The 5,063-nt window shown below is 34.8% G+C and overlaps 1 pseudogene; it reads right to left on the bottom strand.

Annotated features, from left to right (window-relative positions):
- Positions 1–1,595: 1,595 nt before the first annotated feature.
- On the bottom strand, positions 1,596–2,951 carry LOC145116410 (mediator of RNA polymerase II transcription subunit 4 pseudogene; annotated as a pseudogene).
- Between the last annotated feature and the right edge of the window lie 2,112 nt (positions 2,952–5,063).

The following is a 5,063-nucleotide window of genomic DNA, read 5'->3' on the forward strand; positions in this document are numbered from 1 at the left end:
TATATATATATATATATATATATATATATATATATATATATAGTAACTGAATATTATATAATATTTACAAGAATCAAGTTAGAACTTGTTATAGATGAAAAAATGGTATAAATATATACTTATGGATTAAAGCCAAAACACGTTTACAAAATGCAAGTTTTAATATGGTTAAACTAAACTAAACTGGACATCTTTGTTAGAGAGACCCTTCTTTCAAAAAAAAAATGCACAATTTCTAAGAAAAACATCAAATTCAAGTTTTGTCGATTAAAATCACAATTTGAGCTCCGGTTTTTTTGATAGTTTAAACTTTAAACGGTTTGTAACCTAAATACACAAAATGGATAAGGATTTTGATTGTTTAAACTTTAAACGGTTTGTAATCTAAACTTTAAACGGTTTTTTTTATTGTTTAAAATGTAGTACACTGTAACTACATTTTCTTAAAACTAACTTAAATACACAAAATGGATAAGGATTTTGGGTCAAAATCAAAGGTGTATTAATTTTTAAATGATTGTTTGAAACTTCTATGGTAATTCTTAGATGTAATTATGTATTTATATTTGTGCATAAACTGATTGTTTGAAACTTCTATGGTAATTCTTAGATGTAATTATGTATTTATATTTGTGCATAAACTGATTGTTTGAAACTTCTATGGTAATTCTTTACGGTCAATGGTGAATGCAAATTAGATCGGTAATTTTTTACGGTCAATATTATTACCATTACTTTCTCTCTGATTATTCAAGTAAAGATAGTCGGAGATTGGTCTTCATACGTTCGCGAGTGTATGGTAATTCTTTACGGTCAATGGTGAATGCAAAGTAGATCGGTAAAAGACGCAGTTGATGATTTTTTTCCTATGAAACGTGTATTTTGAAGTATTTAATAAAAACATTGTTCTTTTTATAATTTACTCATTCAAATTGCACCAAATAGTAACGTACACACTACACACAACATGTTTTAAATTTTTACCTTATAATAGCAACTTAGTTACAGTTTTACCAACTATAGCAAAAGTTAACCTGAAAAATCGGTAAGCAGTAACAAATCTACTTTTTAATTTCTTTCTTTTTATATTTTTTTGCTTATGAGTAATTACTAATATCAACTCATCATTTTGAATCAAAGAAATGTTCAAGCGGGATAATCTCAATTAAACATGGAATAATCATATAGCTTCAACCAATGCTAGGAATTTGCAAATTTGTATGCTTTTAAAGAGCAATATTATATCAAAGAAGAATGGTTTGCAAATTTGTGCCTATTGATGTTCGTTAATCTTATTTAAAATGAACTGCAGGTATATATTTGTGTAAAATTGTTTTAATTAGTGTAATTTTATTGGTTTTTTATGGACTATGCGAATACCAAATATTGATGTTCGATTACCTTACATATCATGTATCTCAATCACATTGACGAAAACTGAACCGAGTTTGAGTAAGACTGGAAATGATTTCATGTATGCTTCACGTATATACTTACTGTGTTAAGAAAAGCTTAAAAATAATCACAATTTTTATCCAACATCAACTGTTCTTTTTCAAATTTTTATGTCTCAAAGATCCTATAAACATTAAATATGTACACTCAAAGATCCATTCCATTCCATCCAACCAACCAACAAAACACACATTCTTGATACATTATTACATACAATGAGCATTTTTAAGAAGAAAAACCTAAACTTGACACTGACTGAAACAAACTACAAGGTGGATATCAATCTTCATCATCAGAACTATCATCGCTACTATACTCAGTATCACTATCATCATTAATATCAAGCTGTACATGTCGAACCTGTATCAGTTGTGGTCCCTTCCCAAACCCAGGAACATGAACCGGTTGCTGTTGCTCCTCCATCCTAGGAGCAACAGCAACTGAATCTAACGGTGGCAAAGCCACCGGGTCCCCCGGCTTCCATCCAGCCGGTGGAAGAATCGGTAGATCCGTCGGCAACTGCACCGGCATCCCCGACTTCCACCCAGACGGCACCACAATATTCGTGGGAAGCATATCCTTAATCGCCATATTCCCAACCAAATTACCCTCCAACACATTTTCAGCCAAGGGCTCAATCGTAAATTTCTCCTTATCGGATTTCGGTAATCCCACGTCCATGTCAGCAAATAAGTACAACTGAGAAGCACGCATCTGCTCCTCCTGAGGTGCGGGGGGCAAAGCCCCCCGCAGGGGGGCTGTCTCAGCCCCAAACTCAGGCGGAGCAAACGTCGTGTAACTTATTCTATGTGCGTAGGATAAAATATCGTTTAAGTTTAAATGTGTGGCAACTGTTGTTGTATTTGAATCCTCTTCACTTTCTTCAACTTTGGATCTTTTTAAACGGCGATAATCGGAGTAATCATCGACTAACATGTCGAGAACACGTTCGGATTCTTTAAGTTTGTTAGCAAACGTGAGAATTGCGGAATCTTTGGATCGGATTTCACGGGTTATTTTTTGTTTGGCGTCTTGAAGGTCGAGGATTTCTTGGAGTTCGGTTACGGATTCAAAGAGTTGGGATTGGAGGGTTGTAAAGAGGGAAATGATTTCTTTTGTGGTGGTGGGAATGGAATCGGTTGGGGCTTGGGTTTGGGTGGAAAGGAATGTGGGAAATGAACCACGAAATGTGGTAAGCCATTGGGTTTGGTTTGGGGAGACATCGAAGAGTTTTGTTGTGAGGGATGACATTCTTAAGAGGATTGATTGGGCTCTTTGTAGAGGTGGAAGGAGGGGGAGTAGGGTTAGGGAGGTGGGGGTTGTTTGTAGATTTGGGTGGAGGTTAGGTGGGTGTGATTGTGGGATTTGTGAGGTGAATTTTGGAGGGGCTGGGGTTTGTAAAGATGGTGAATTAGGGTTTGGGAGGCCTAGCCTAGCGGGAGATTGTATCATCTGGTGAGGTACGTTTTGTAGCATTTTTGGACTTTTCTTATGAATCTGTTTGTTACAAAACCAACACAAAGTAACAAAAAAAAAAGGTTTAACATCAGATGATAATAATGCAGTCTACAACTCTACATAATATGAATCAGTCCATTCAACCATGATATGATTTCAGGAAATCATCATGGAGTTAAAGAAGCCATTTTTGATAAACCAATTGACCAAATTGTTTTTAGCAGTTCCACACAAAAACATCATACACATTCATGGGGATGCCAAAGAGAAAATTCATGTATTTTGTGCAACATAATTCGATGCAATTCCCACAGTAACTGGAAGGATCTGGAGGGGCAGATGGGTTGGTTGCAGAAGGAATATGATTAAATGAGGGATTAGGAGGGTGTTTGGCTAAGCTTATTAAAAATGCTTTTAACTTTTTAACTTATATCTTATTAGCTTATAGCAATGTCAAAACGGAGTTTTTTTAAAAAAATGTTTGGATTAGCTTATAGCGGTGTCAAAACCCTATAAGCTGATAAGCCATTTTTAGTGTTTGGCAAAAAAAAAAAAAAAAAAAAAACTGCTTATTTGTGTCAAATTACCAAAAAGGAGTTCCTTTTATATTATGAAGTTTAGACTTAAGTTTCTTTTTTTGATGTATCAGCATCAACAAGATTAACATTGTTGGTGTCCATAACCTAAATTACAGTCCATTATCATATAAGCATCTTAAGAATTTCATTCAAAAACAAAAGAGGCATGCACCTTCAAACTGTTACAGAATTTAACAAACACATACACTTTCAAATTGTTCCAGTTATCATATAAGCATCTTAAGAATAACATCTAGGTTCAATAGAAAATTGAAGAACAAACACATACACAATTGGCCTTTGTAATCAGTTTTCATTTCACATTCAAAGGTAAACTACACATTCAAAGGTATTTCATTCAAAATCAGTTCTCATTTCACATTCAACTTCAAATCAAAAAAATCGACAGCAAGGAAAATTCATATCATGAACCAGAAAACAGATACCAAAAAATCGACAGCTCCTTTGTCAAAAAAAGAGAAACATGAAATACAAATCTTAACATATTAGATTTTAATCTCTACATTTTATATATGGAATCAATTCAGTATACGATTTTTTGAGTTCCAATTCAATTCAGTATAAATATCGATTGAAAATTCAGAGAACCAAAAAATTAATCTAACAGATACAGAAAACAGGGAAAAGATGAAGATCGACAAAAGCACAAATCGACAGCAAGGAAAAAAACACGAATGAAAGCAGACAGAGAAAGACGAATGCAGACAGTAGGAACAAACACGAACCTGTGCGGTCGAAGGAAAAATCGATAGCTCCGGTGTTGCTGTGGGCTGCGATGATCTCCGGCCGGTGGCGACGTGATGGCTAACGGCGGCGAGCAGGGGTGGATCGCTTGAGGAGTCAACGACAGGAGCAGACGATCGTCGTTGGAGGAGGCGTATGTGATATGCTGTATAAGGTTATTAGGTTAACAATATATTTACAAATGGTGTAAACAATCAGTTTAATGGTGAAATATTGGTTAATTTCTTTAAACGGTGAAATAAAGAGTTTTTTAATAAGGAACTAGAGGGGTTACCCGCACGTTGCGCGGGGCAGAATGATGAGAAAGTTTGCTTTCAAACAATTGTTGCTGCTCTTGTTTAGGTGACATGGAATGATGAGAAAGTTTGCTTTAAAACAATTGTTGCTGCTCTTGGAAACTTCTATGCTATGCATCCACATCTATTGCCAAATCCATCAGGTGAAGGAGTTTCAGATTTTTATAAAAGACAAGGGAAAGGAAATGTTTCAGGAGGTACGTTTTTTTTGCACTCTAAGTTCCTTTAACTTGTTTCATCTGTGTACATTACATCCATTTTTGAGTTAAAAGACCTTAGAAGGGATATTTGAGAAAATGCAACTACAAAACTAAATACCCCTCAACCTTTCCCATTCAAGGTCCATCTCCCTCGTTTTAGTGGAAGTAAGGATTTCACAGGGGGATTTTCGGCACAAATGCAAAAGATATGGATATATTTTAGAGAGGGCCATTTTTTCTATTGTTGCGTTGTACTTTCAAAACAATTCAGTTTGAAAATACAAAAAGTAATTGATATATTTGAAAGTTTG

This window comes from Lactuca virosa, chromosome 5 (assembly GCF_052849685.1).
Source record: "Lactuca virosa cultivar CGN04683 chromosome 5, Lactuca_virosa_CGN04683_v6, whole genome shotgun sequence".
NCBI lineage: Eukaryota > Viridiplantae > Streptophyta > Magnoliopsida > Asterales > Asteraceae > Lactuca > Lactuca virosa.